The sequence below is a fragment of the Halichoerus grypus genome, chromosome 1 (assembly GCF_964656455.1).
Source record: "Halichoerus grypus chromosome 1, mHalGry1.hap1.1, whole genome shotgun sequence".
In the NCBI taxonomy this organism is placed as follows: domain Eukaryota; kingdom Metazoa; phylum Chordata; class Mammalia; order Carnivora; family Phocidae; genus Halichoerus; species Halichoerus grypus.
This window is the reverse complement of record NC_135712.1, coordinates 104,801,281-104,815,644: the sequence shown is the minus strand read 5'-3', so window position 1 is coordinate 104,815,644 and position 14,364 is coordinate 104,801,281. Positions and strand designations below refer to the sequence as shown.

Genomic DNA, 14,364 nt, shown 5'->3' with positions numbered 1-14,364 from the left:
TTCCACAATGGCATATTAGTTATTTTGAATTAAAGTTACTTAAGAAATGGGGTAGTAAGTAATCTCCTGTGTGAAATAAATCCCCTGTGTGAAAGGTACCTTTCCTGCACCAGGAGGTAAAGAAATCTTTTTCTTTTCCAACAGTTTCTGTAGTGAGCAGGACAAACTTTCCTGGCTGGACATTGCTCATTGATGAGCTTTCCGGATCTCTGTCTGCAGAGTCTAATGGAGTGAGAGCCCTTTTTCTCTTTCTAAATTTATATTAGCTATTCCTTTAGGTGTCACGACTCTGGTAAATTTGGTGGAGTACTCTTGATTTAACTGATCTATTTCCTCCCAGAGATGGTCACTTTTTCTTTGTCTCCATCTTTTGTTTCGTTATAAAAAGGAACTAGCATAGGGAAAGAATGCAGGGGATAGGCCCTTATAAGCCTTTTGTTGAAGACAGCCTTACAGACTCATGAGTTAATAGTTCTCATCAGACTGGCATCTGTTGAGATAAACTTTGCTTTGAATCCTCTATGTTAAAACAAAAGAAAAGGGTTTTTTCCTTTCACATTTTTAATGTCCTGAAACCTTGGCTTTGTGGCCACTGCCATCTGGAGGGTGCCCTCACTGTGGTGTACTGTGGTGGCCAAATGGACGGTTTCTGAGGCACAGAGTTACCAGCAGTACTCTCTTTGTCCAGCTGTGCTCAGGGGAGTTTCTCATGCGAGGTCCCAGCACATAAGGGAACCTTGTGGCCCCAACCTTCCTTGCTTCAGCGGTGCCCGCCTGGTGGCACAGGTCAGTGAGCTGGTGCCTGGAGGCATGCCACGTATTTATGGGAGACCAGAGGTACTCTTCACTACCCTAGCCTTACAACCCATGCAAAGAGGGCTTTTGCCATCTTAGATCATTTTGGGGAGAAAACTTTTGGATCATTAGGGCTGATCATCTTTGTCCTCTCCAGAAACACCTCTTGTGTCCATGGTCTAAGCCAGGAAAGTTTCCACTGGGTCTTTCCATAAAAAGGCTTATTTGGGGAGGGTGTGTGCTATGGTGAGTGCTGTGAGTTGTGTTAAGATTGATGAACCACAGACCTGTACCTCTGAAACAAATAGTACATTATATGTTAATAAGAAAGAAGGAAAGAAGGAAAGAAGGCTTATTTGAGTTGGTATTGAGATTTAAGATTCTACTCATGAATGGCCAAATGATGGATCCTTTAGATTAGCTATATTTGAAGGAAAAAATTCTTTATGGAGAAGACTTTTTTTTTTTTAAGAATTTTTTATTTGAGAGAGTAAGAGAGAGCGCATAAGCAGGGGCGAGGGGCAGAGGGAGAGGGAGAAGCAGGCTCCTCGCTGAGCAGGGAGACCGATGTGGGGCTTGATCCCAGGAACCTGGGATCATGATCCCAGGGGATCATGATCTGAGCCGAAGGCAGACGCTAAAGTGACTGAGCCACCCAGGGGCTCCTCTTTATGGAGAGTTCTTCATTGTCTTATTGTAACCAACTCAAGTTCATGTGCCCGATGTCCATCAAAGTCGATCACTGAGGCATTGAGCATGTGGCAACAGTTTATTTGAAAGGCTGCCAAATGAGGAGATGGGAGAACAGCTCCAAAACCATCTCTCTGAGAGGGAGACTCGAGGTTTTTTTGTTTGTTTGTTTGTTTTAAAGGAAAGCAGAAAAGAGTCTGGGTAAACGGGAAAGGAGCTATGCTACTCAAAATCAGATAAAGAAAGTAACCAAATCAAGGAGGGTTAATTTCATTTTGTTGTGCTCAAAGAGGAGTTCAGTGGTCCTGACTGGTTCTGGCTGGCTTCTTGATGAAAACTTGAGTTCCTGCAAAACAACTAAATTAACACTCAATTGTTTTGGCATCAGGCGAGGATATAATCTTATAGGAACTTGGGGGCAGACAGCATTCCAAGAACAAGCAGATATTTGCTTATCTGCCTGGTTAACTCCTTGGTTACCAGTTTTATTATCAGTATAATGGCTAGCCTTAGGGACTTTCTTGACAAGATGGAAAAACAGAAATTAGATGGACTTAAGACAAAAATTAATGTCCACATCCAAAGTAAATTCTCCTTCTCGAAATCTGGCTCCCGACTGCCTGTTTTAACTTGCATTTCCTTACAGAGAGCCGTCTGGCCTAATCTATAGGCCCCAAATACACAGGTTATTCCTGTAAATGCTTAAAAGCCAGGAAGAGAACTTAGCAGAACCTGTTCCTTACATTTTTTCCTACTTTTCAAGGCTTTGTAATCAGGCTCTGTCAGCTTCAGACATTTTTTTTTAAAGATTTTATTTATTTATTTATTTATTTATTTATTTATTTATTTATTTATTTATTTATTTGAGTGTTAGCACATTTGGGGGGCTGGCAGAGGGGCAGAGGAAAAGGGAGAAGGAGAAGCAGGCTCCCTGCCCTGCCCTACGTGGGGCTCTAACACAGGACCCTGGGATCATGACCTGAGCCCAAGGCAGACTTTTTTTTTTTTAAGATTTTATTTATTTATTTGACAGAGAGAGACACAGCGAGAGAGAGAACACAAGCAGGGGGAGTGGGAGAGGGAGAAGCAGGCTTCCCGTGGAGCAGGGAGCCTGATGCGGGGCTCAGTCACAGGACCCTGGGATCATGACCTGCGCCGAAGGCAGATGCTCAACTGCCTGAGCCACCCAGGCTCCCCAGTTTCAGACATTTTTATGCAATGTGTTTTGCAGATGTATCCTATACCCCTCACTGAAAAAAAAAATAAGTCCCCTGAACAGCAACAGATCTTTAAAATTATAAGACCCTTTTACCTCCAGTTTAAGAAGATCCTACCAAATTTAGAGAGAAATTAGATTACTAACCATTCACAACCCCTCCCTCACAAAGAAAAGAGATGATCAAAATTTCTCCTAGGCCCTCCTATGTTAATCAGCTAAAGGCCAATATTCAGGGGCTGATAGAAGCCAAGGTTGAATTTTATACTAAGAAAGAAGGCTTTTGTTAAAACACTTTATACAGTCTTTACAAAGACACAAATTTTGATTCTAATTTTAGTTAAAATTTTCCCAGATATAAAGTAGCAAACTAAATTAGAAAAGTGGGTTAGTCCCTTGATTTTCAGGATGTAATCCAGTTCTTGGGGGAAATTAGGAACAATGGTCTTTTTCTTGCAAATCCTTACAAACCAGAAATACAACTCTAGAAACCAAAGCCCACTATCTTTACCAATCCCCAAAGCTTGCCTATTCCTTTCAAATGTTTCTAGATATTATAGAAGATCATGATATAGGGCGAAAATTATCCTGTACTTTGGAAAAGAAAAAAAAAGGAAAAAATTAAATAGCAAATACGCCAAAACTCTTGAGAAAAAAATTATATTTTTTCTTTTAAGTTTTTCTTTTAATTCTTTTAAATTCTTAAAATTTTAAATTCTTTTAATTCTTCAAATTCTTTTAATTCTTTACTTTAATTCCAGCTAACATACAGTGTGAGTTTCAGGTGTACAATATAGTGATTCAACACTTCCATATGTCACCCAGTGCCCATCACAAGGGCCCTCCTTAATCCCTATCACCTGTTTAACCCATGCCCCTTCATTTCCCTTCCAGTAACCATCTCTTTAGTTAAGAGTCTGTTTCTTGATTTGTCTCTCCCCTCTCTCTTATTTTTCACTTTGCTTGTTTATTTCTTGAATTCCACATGAGTGAAATCATATGGTATTTGTCTTTGACTTATTTCACTTAGCATTATAGTCTCTAGTTCCCTCTATGTTGTTGTAAATGGCAAGATTTCATTCTTTTTTATGGCTGAGTAATATTCTATTCTCTCTCCCTCTCTCTCTCTCTATATATATAACCACCTCTTCTTTATCCATTCATCAGTTGATGGACACTGGGGATGCTTCCATATCTTGGCTATTGAAAATAACGTAGCTATAAAGATAAGGGTGCATGTATCATTTGGATTAGTGTTCTTGTATTCTTTGGGTAAATATGCAGTAGTGAGATTAATGAATCATAAGGTATTTCTATTTTTAACTTTTTGAGGAACCTCCATACTGTTTTCCACAGTGGCTGCACCAGTTTGCATTCCCACCAACAGTGTACGAGAGTTCCTTTGTCTCCACGTCTTTGCCAAAAACCTGTTGTTTCTACTGTTGATTTTAGCCATTCTGACAGGTGTGAGGTGACATCTCATTGTAGTTTTGATTTGCATTTCCCTGGGGGTAAGTGATATTGAGCATCTTTTTATGTGTCTGTTCACCATCTGTGGGCTGCAAGGTAGCCCATCCGTGGGTTTTCTTTGGAGAAATGTCTGTTTATGGCTTCTGCCCATTTTTCATTGCATTATTTGTTTTTTTGGTGTTGAGTTGTTTTTTTTTTTTGTTGTTTTTTTTTTTTAAAGATTTTATTTATTTATTTGAGAGAGAGAGAATGAGAGAGAGCAAGCACATGAGAGGGGGGAGGGTCAGAGGGAGAAGCAGACTCCCTGCTGAGCAGGGAGCCCGATGCGGGACTCGATCCAGGGACTCCAGGATCATGACCTGAGCCGAAGGCAGTCGCTTAACCAACTGAGCCACCCAGGCGCCCCGGTGTTGAGTTGTTTAAATTCTTTATATATTTTGGATACTAACCCATCAGATGTGTCATTTGCAAATATCTTCTCCCATTCAGTAGGGTGTCTTCTGGTTTTGTTGATTGTTTCTTTTGCTGTGCAGAAGCTTTTTATTTTGATGTAGTCCCAATAGCTTATTTTTGCTTTTGTTTCCCTTGCCTCGGAAGACATATCCATAAATACGTTGCTAAAAGCAGTGTGCAAAACGTACTGACTATGTTTTTTTTAGGAGTTTTATGGTTTTAGGTCTCACATGTAGGTCTTCAATCTATTTTGAGTTTACTTTTGTGTGTGGTGTAAGAAAGTGGTCCAGTTTCTTTCTTGTATGTAGCTGTATAGTTTTCCCAACACCATTTGTTGAAGAGGCTATCTTTTTCCCATTGCATATTCTTGCCTCTTTTATCAAAGATTAATTGATCATATAATTGAGTTTATTTCTGGATTTTCTATTCTGTTCTATTGATCTATGTGTCTATTTTTGTGCCAGTACCATAGTATTTTAATTACTACAGCTTTGTAATATAACCTGAAGTCTGGAACTTCCAGTTTTGTTTTTCTTTTTCAAGACAGTTTTAGCTGTTTGGGGTCTTTTGTGGTTCCATACAAATTTTAGGATTGTTTGTTCTAGTTCTGTGAAAATTGCTATTGCTATTTTGATAAGGATTGCCTCAAATCTGTAGATTATTTTGGGTAGTCTGGACATATTAACCATATTCCTTCAGAACATGAGCATGGAAAATCTTTCCATTTGTTGTGTCATCTTCAATTTCTTTCATCAGTGTCTTATAGTTTTCACAGTACAGGTCTTTTAAGTTTATTCCTAGGTGTGTGTGTGTGTGTGTATGTGTATTGGTGCAATTGTAAATGGAATTATTTTCTTAATTTCTCTTTCTGCTACTTCATGATTGACATATAGAAATGCAACACATTTCTGCACATTGATTTCGTATCCTGCAGTCTTACTGAATTCATTTATCAGTTCTGTAGTTTTTTGGTGGAGTCTTTAGGGTTTTCTATATATAGTATCATGTCATCTCCAAATAGTGAAAGTTTTACTTTTCCCTTACTGATTTGGATGCCTTTTATTCCTTTCTCTTGTCTGATTGCTATGGTTAGGATTTGCAAGACTATGTTGAATAAAAATGATGAAAGTGGACAACCTTGTCTTGGTCCTGATCTTAGAAGAAAAGCTCTCAGTGTTTCACCATTGAGTATGATGTTCACTGTGAGTTTTTCATAGATGGCCTTTATTATTCTGAGGTATGTTCACTCTAAACCTACTCTGTTAAGAATTTTTATTATGAATGGATGTTGTGCTTTGTCAAATACATTCTCTGCATCTATTGAAATGATCATATCATTTTTTATCCTTCCTCTTGTTAACATGATGTATCACATTGATTGATTTGTAAATATTGAACTACCTTGCAGCCCAGGAATAAATTCCACTTGATCATGGTGAATGATTTTTTTAATGTATTCTTAGATCTGGTTTGCTAATATTTTATTGAGGATTTTCCATAATATGTTCATCAGAGATATTAGCCTTTAGATTTCTTTTTTTTTCTGGTGTCTTTATCTGGTTTTGTTATCAGGGTAATGCTCATAAAATGAATTTGGAAGCTTTCCCTTCCTCTTCTATTTTCTGGAAGAGAGTATCGTCTTTAAATGTTTGGTAGAATTCACATGTGAAGCCATCTCATCCTGGATTTTTGTTTATGAGGAGTTTTTGGATTACTGATTCAATTTCATTGCTAGTAATCAGTCTGCTCAAATGTTCTATTTCTTCCTGATTCAGTTTAGGGAGGTTATAGGTTTCTAGGAATTTATTCATTTCTTCTAGGATGTCCAATTTGTTAGCACATCATTTTCCATAACATTCTCTTATAATCCTTTATATTCTGTGGTGTTATTTTTCCTTTTTCCTTTTTGATTTTATTTAAGTCCTCTCTCCTTCTCTCTCTCTCTCTCTCTCTTTTTTTGAGTCTGGTTAAAGGTTTATCAATTTTGTTGATATTTTCAAAGAACTATCTTTTGGTTTCTTGATCTGTTTTATTTTTTTAAATCTCTAATTTGTTTCTGTTCTAATCATTATTTCCTTCCTTCTGCTAGTTTTGGGCTTTGTTCCTCTTTTTCTAGCTTCTTTAGGTCTACAGTTAGGTTGTTTGAGTTTTTTTTTCTTGTTTCTTGAGGTAGGCCTGTATTACTATAGACTTCCCTCTTAGAATAGCTTTTGCTGCATTCCAAAGATTTTGGACCATTATGTTTTCATGTTCATTTTCTCCATGTTTTTTATTTCTTTTTTGATTTCTTCATTGACCCATCTGTTGTTTAGTAGCATGTTATTTAATCTCCATGTATTTGTGCTTTTTCTAGATTTTTTTCTTGTGGTTGATTTCTAGTTTCATAGCATTGTGGTCAGAAAAGATGAATGTTGTGATTTCAGTCTTTTCGAATTTCTTGAGACTTGATTTGTGACCTAATGTGATCTATTCTGGAGAATTTCCCATGTTCATTTGAAAAGCATGTGTATTTTGCTCTGTTGGTGTGGAATGTTCTGAATATATCTGTTAAATCCATCTGGGCCAATGTGTCATTCAAAGCCATTTCCTTGTTGATTTTCTGTCTAGGTGATCTGTCCATTGATGTAAGTGTGGTGTTAAAACCCACTACTATTATTACATTACTATTGACTTTATGTATTTGGGTGCTCCCATGTTGGATGCATAAATATTTACAATTGTTATACCTTTTTTTTTTTTTTTAAGATTTTATTTATTTTAGAGAGGGGGAGGGAGAGGCAGAGGGAGAGAGAGAATCCTCAAGCGGACTCCCCACTGAGCACAGTGCCTGATGCAGGGCTCCATCCCAGGACCCTGAGATCATGACCAGAGCTGAAATCAAGATTCAGCCACCCAACTGACTGAGCCACCTAGGTATCCCCACAATTGTTATACCTTCTTGTTGAATTGTTCCTTTTATGATTATGTAGTGTACTTCTTTGTCTCTTATTACTAGTCTTTGTTTTAAAGTCTATTTTGTTTAAGTATTGTTACCCCAGCTTTCTTTTCACTTTCATTTTCATGATAAATGTTTTTCCATCCCTTCTCTTCCAATCTGCATATGTCTTTAGGTCTGAAATGAGTCTCTTGCAGGCAGCATATAGATGGGTCTTGCTATTTTATCCATCTGTCACCCTATTTTTTGATTAGGTAGTTTAGTCCATTTATATTCAAAGTAATTATCAATAAGTGTGTATTTATTGTCATTATCTTACTTGTTTTATGCTTGTTTTTGTAGTTCTTCTCTGTTCCTTTCTTGCTGTCTTGTGGTTTCATGGCTTTCTTTAGTGATATGAGTGATATGCAAAAACTAAAAAGAAAGGAATCCAAGCATATCTGTGACAGGTTACCATTAGGTCTGTGGTTTTATTTGTGGCTACCATTAGGTTTATATATAATATCCTATGTGTATGGCAGTCTATATTAAATTGGTTTGAACTAAAGTTTGAACTCATTCTAAAAACATTTTATTCCCTCCACCCCACATTTTCATACTTTACATCCTTTTATTTTGTGAATGCCTTGACTGATTTTCATAGATATATTTGATTTTACTGCTGTTGTGCTTTAACCTCTATTGGTTTTATAAGGGATTCATATACTATTTTTATCATGTTTATATGTACCTGTGAAGATTTTCCCTTTCCTACTTTTCATACTCCTGCTTATGTTCTTTCCTTTCCACTCAGAGAATCCCCTTTAACATTTCTTGTAAGGCTCGTTTAGTGTTCATGAATTTCTGTAATATTTTTTTGGGGGGGGTCCTGGGAAACTCCCTTTCAATTCTTAATGATAGCTTTGCTGAATAGAGTATTATTGGCTGCAGATTTTTCCCTTTCAGAACTTTGAATATATCGTGCCAAAAATCAGCTGATAGTCTTGTGGGGTTTCCCTTGTATGTAACTGTTTTCTCTTGCTACTTTTTTTTTTTAATAGAGAACATCTTTTTAAAGATTTTATTCATTTATGAGAGAGAGAGCATGAGCAGGGGGAGAGGGAGAAGGAGAAGGAGACTCCCTGATGAGCAGAGGGCCCAATAAGGGCTTGATTCCAGGACCCTGAGATCATGACTCAAGCCAAAGGCAGATGCTTAACCCACTAAGCCACCCAGGCACCCCTCTTGCTACTTTTACAATTCTTTATCAGTATTTTTTGCTGTTTTAACTATTATGTGTCTTGGTGTGGACCTCCTTAGGTTGATTTTGTTGGGGGCTTTCTGTGCCTCCTGGATCTGGATTTGTTGTCTTCCCCAGATGAGGGAAGTTTTCAGCTATTTCTTAAAATAAATTTTCTGCCCCCTTTCTCTCTTCTTCTGTGATCCCTATAATGTGCATGTTATTATACTTGATGGTGTCACTGTGTTCCCTTAACCTATTCTCATTTTCTAATATTTTTTCTTTTTCTCATTCCATTTAGTTTTCCATTACGCTGTCCTCTAGGTCACCGATCCATTCCTTTTGCTTCCTCTAGTCCACTATTTATTCCATCTAGTGTATTTTTAATTTCACTTATTGAGTTCATCTCTGAGTGGTTCTTTTTAATATTTTCTGAGATTCCCCCACTCTTTTCTCAAGTCCAGTGGGTATCTTTATGACCATTACTTTGAATTCTCTATCTGGCATATTGCTTATCTCCTTTATGTTAAGTTCTCTTTCTGTGAGTTTGTCTTGTGCTTTCATTTGGAACATATTCCTCTGTCTCCTCATTTTGTCTAACTTTCTGTCTTTCTATGTGTTAGGAAATTCAGCTATGTCTCCTGCTTTTGAAATCAGTGGTCTTATGAAGAAGAGGTCCTGCGGTGCCCTGCAATGTGATATCTCCTAGGCAGCAGAACCTAATGTTTCAGGGTTATCTGCTATGCGTATTGTGTGTACCCTACTGTTGTGGTTAGGATGCATTTAACTTCAGTCCAGTTATCTGCAATGTCTCTTTGCCTGTTATGGGCAGGGTTTGGTTCCTATGTTATAAAGGGGCCAGTCTGGGGCCACAATGGGCTTGAGTTGGGGCAGACCAGATGCCTGCCCTCAGCTCATTTGCCAGAACTGTGGCTGCACTGAACTGCAGGGTGCTCTCCCAGCATTGTCCCCTGAGAGGCGTTTGGTGGCGGGTGGGACCTGCAGTCGGACCAGATATCTGCCCCAAGCCCACTGCTGGGGCTGCAAACTAGTGTGTATGGTTATCTTCCACTTTCCCTAAGGCACTTGGGAGTGGTGCTGGCCCCTCTCAGGGCTGCTTGCACACTGCCATGCTTGTGGTGCCACTTTGGATGGATTCTTGGGTGGGTCGGATGGGACAGTCTGCAGGAGAACACAAGGGCGGGATGTACAGTGTAGGCAAAGTTTGCACCCATCTGCTTGTAGGAAGAACCCTGCTGTGGAAAAATGCCTGTAGCTGTTTTGGAGGAACTCCTGCCCAGTGTGGCTGGTTGGATGGGGGCAGATTCATAGGAGAAAGGTGGGGGTGGGGTTTGGGCTTGTCCCCATAGGTGTCCATGTATCTAGGCATTCTTAATTTGGCTTCTTATCTAAGATTAACTATGAAAAGTCTGTTGTCAGTCCTTGTGTGGTTTTCTGGGGTATTTACAGTGATGTGTGTATAATCCTGGTATATCCAGGGGTTGACATAAGCCTAGGATCCTCCTACTCTGACATCTTCCCTGGAAGTTTGATCAGGTTATAGAATTTTTCTATAACAACAGAAAACATGAAAGAGTGGCTGACTTTGTAAATAAACTTTTAAAATAGTTTCTCCACAAAGTCTTTTTGGTAGCCTGAAACCTTAAAGCTTTGCCAAGTGATGAGTTCATCTAGATATTCAATGAATTAACTTATTTCCCAATAAGATAGAATAAAACATTAATTACTGATGATATGTTAATCTATTCTTCTTTTGGTAGAAAAAACTTTTATTGGAAGATTGTTATGAAGAAGCACATATTTCTAGAAATTTATGAATATATTCATAATTTGCCAATCTAAAATGCACTAAGTAAATGTAACAGTTCACAATTGCTTACAACTTATTTTTCACTATAAAGTTTTTAAGGGTTAAAAATTCTAATATATGTGGTTTAGAACTACTAAAAATAAGGGGAAGCTCTCCATATGCAAGAAAAGTAGGACATGTGTTTTTGATAAAGAGATCTGAAAGTGAGACTATTTAAAGAGGAAAAACAAAAGATCTAAATGTGAAAAAAAGTCTTAAAACATTTGTGAACAAGGAATCTTTAAAATGAATTTTAACATATGGCCATGCTGGATAAGATTAAAATGATTTATTTAAATTTTAATATAAAAAGCTAGTACAAAATTTATTCTGCTTTTAATAAATTATAAACAAAGGGGTTTAACTTTTAATGTAATCTATCTAGAAAAAGTCTGTTTTATCTTCAAGTCTTTGATTACTTAGGAAAAACTATAGTTAAATGGATAACTGAGTATTATTTTATAGTGATCTGTGATTGTTTAATGAAAAGTCTGAATTTTGTATTTTTTTGACAAACCTCCCAAAATGAAATTTTAAAATGAAGTCTTATTGAGTTTGCAATTTCCCAGAGGATCCCTGGAAGATTTTATTTATTTATTTGATAGAGAGCACAAGTAGGCAGAGGGAGAATCAGGCTCTCCACGGAGCAGGGTGCCCAACACGGGACTCAATCCCAGGACCCTGGGATCATGACCTGAGCTGAAGGCAGACACTTAACCGACTGAGCCACCCAGGCACCCCCCCCCTCCCCCGGAAGATTTCAAAGCTTTGTCCTCCTCATAAAAGAAAGATGTTAATTATGTTTATTTGGTATGTTAAGTTACAGGGGACTCATTGTCAAATAAGTGATGCTAAATTTTCTTAGATTATATTTCCATAAATATAATTAAGTATTCTAGAAATGTCTGGGTATAATATATAATCCTATGTTGTATAATTCTATTATCTTGAAGTGCTGAGCATCATAGAAATAACCCAATTTCTTTGTCAATTGCATTGTAATGAATGCTAATCAGATCTTTAATCATTACCATTTCTAAGCCTTTTTGTCATTTACAGACAGCTGTTTTACCTTGATGCTTTTGCAAAAGTGCTTCATCTTCAAGGAGATTCAGGGGAAAGACTGATGAATCTCTAGACTACAGGTCTCTAATAACTTAAGATCATACCATTTGAACTGAGTATAGGAATTTAGAGAACTCTAATGGAGAAACCCATAGCTTTATAAAACAGAAGATCAAAATCAACAGAATTACAAATGGGACTGAATAAATGGAGAATTACAATTTTTTTTTTTTTGGAGAATTACAATTTTTATGACTTTTTGTTTGAAATAGTTTTTTTTTTTTAACCTTCTTTTCCAGATGTAGGAAAACCTTTCCTCAGCAATTTGGTAAATTATACCTTTGTGAGCAAAACTGAAATAATGATCTTCTGCCTACCTGATTCCCCCAGAATTTGGAAACTCTCAGTGAGTCATTTTATACACACATGGAAATATATGTATTTATGCTCAATTAGAATCTGAGGTTTTGACAGGAATGTCATATTTGAGATCTGCATAGGCTCAGATATGACCAGACAGCTTTAAGGAACTAAGGTTAACTTTATGGAGCCAATGACATGCCTTGGAAATATCAGTGTGATACCTGGCTGACAGGGATTTCACCATCCTTATCAGGTAAGTAAAGGAAGGCCACTTCCAGGCAGGTGCAGAACCTCAGGATATTTTGGGGACCCTGTTAAGAAAGGAAGTAACTCAAGTCAGTAGGTATTGCAGGCAAAGCATGACGGCATTATGTCTTAGCCTCAAGAGGCTGTTAAAAATTCAATCTGTGCTGCCTTATGAAAATTTCCAGCAAAGCAGATTTAAAAGAGCCCGCATGATCAGTCACTACGCTCACTGTACTAATGTATGTAATCAAGCTAAATTCACTGAAATTATTTGCAAACAAATTATCTTACTATGGTTATAATTGATGGGAATAATTAGAGAAAAATTGTTGTTTTGTTTTTTTTTTTAAAGATTTTATTTATTTGAGAGAGAGAGAATGAGAGACAGAGAGCACGAGAGGGAAGAGGATCAGAGGGAGAAGCAGACTCCCTGCTGAGCAGGGAGCCCGATGTGGGACTCGATCCTGGGACTCCAGGACCATGACCTGAGCCGAAGGCAGTCGCTTAACCGACTGAGCCACCCAGGCGCCCTAGAGAAAAATTGTTTTAACTGAAACTATGAACTTTTAGATATTAGATTCTAGTTCTGTTACCAGTCTTTGAGGTTTTGTTTTCTTCCTGTAAGCTAGATCCTGAATCCTTCTAGTTTCTCAAACATCTGGTTACATCTTTCCAAAGTAACGTTTCTGATAATCTCACATTCTTTTGACTTGAAATCATTGAAAAATAAAATTGCTCTTTTTTTTTTTTTGAAGCATTGAAGAATGACTGCGCGGGACCAGAGAAATCACAACAGTTTATGTATGGATAATCTTTGACCACAGAGCAACCAGTACAGAGATCACCAGAGACATTTAAACTGCAAACCAGAAAAATCTGATTGTGACTCCCTGCCCTCACTCTATCTAAAGATGCTTTGAAATGGACATCTAGAAATCTTCTCAAGTGGCTACCCTCAGAGTGGAGAAACTGATTTATAATTTGCTCCAATTATTAACCATTATTTTATTCTCTCTATAGAAATGACTTACTGAGGGACGCCTGGGTGGCTCAGTTGGTTAAGCAGCTGCCTTTGGCTCATGATCCCAGCGTCCTGGGATCGGGTCCCACACTGGGCTTCCTGCTCAGCAGGGACCTTGCCTCTCTCTCTGCCTGCCGCTCCTCCTGCTTGTGTTCTCTCTGACAAATAAGTCATTTTTTTTTTTTTTTTTAAAGATTTTACTTAATACTTGATTACTTGAACCACAGGCCTAACTTAGGCAACATACCTGTGAGACCATCTCCAGAAGTGAGTTTAACTGAACTGATTCCTTGTCAGGACTGAGACTGGCTTGACAAGATGGAACAATCTCCAGACTCAGGTCCCTCTTCTGAAACTTTCCTGGAAGGTTCACATATTATCAGGACCCAGGACTGGCCACCCAAAATGTGCCACGATGGCATATTAATTATTTTGAATATAGCCAGTGTAGGAAGAACTGTCTGACCTTCCTTTGTCTCCAGAAAGTATGAAATAAATCTCTCATGTGAAAGGTAGTTACCCTCCTGGGGCACCTGGGTGACTCGGTTAAGTGACTCTTGGTTTTGGCTTGGGTCATGATCTCAGGGTTGTGGGATTGAGCCTCAGTGCAGAGTTTGCTGGAGATTATCTTCCCCCACTGCCCCCCTCCACGGGCACACGTACATGCTGGCTCTCTCTTAAAAAAAAAAAAGTTACCCCTCCCTACACCATGAGGTAGAGAGACATTCTTATCAGAGACAGGGAATTCAGGGCCAGAGAAGCCTATATACACAAACCTTGTTACTTTTACTGATTTACTACCCCAGCCCAGATTCTGTTTAGAATTCCTTACTAATGTAAGTTTTCTTTATCCTCTAAATTCCTCACAGATTTAGGTTTCCTTGTCTAAAACATTACGAAAGCTGCATGCACTGGTCATTGCTTTGGGTCTCAATTTCATTTTTGAGCCTCTGTATGCACATCATAAAACTTCCTTTCTCTTGTTAAATTGCTAGACAATCTAGAAAAACCTTGAAGGAAA

General features: G+C 38.0%; 1 long non-coding RNA gene across 6 annotated transcripts in view; it reads left to right on the top strand.

Moving 5' to 3' along the window:
* LOC118554664 (uncharacterized) overlaps positions 1 to 13,877 on the top strand; it is a 50,117-nt gene extending 36,240 nt beyond the window's left edge. For all 6 annotated transcript variants that reach the window (XR_013446765.1, XR_013446762.1, XR_013446768.1 and 3 more), the window contains 2 exons: positions 12,013 to 12,119; positions 13,078 to 13,877. This is a non-coding gene — a long non-coding RNA (uncharacterized LOC118554664). The remainder of the gene's footprint in view (positions 1 to 12,012; positions 12,120 to 13,077) is intronic.
* Positions 13,878 to 14,364: the final 487 nt, after the last annotated feature.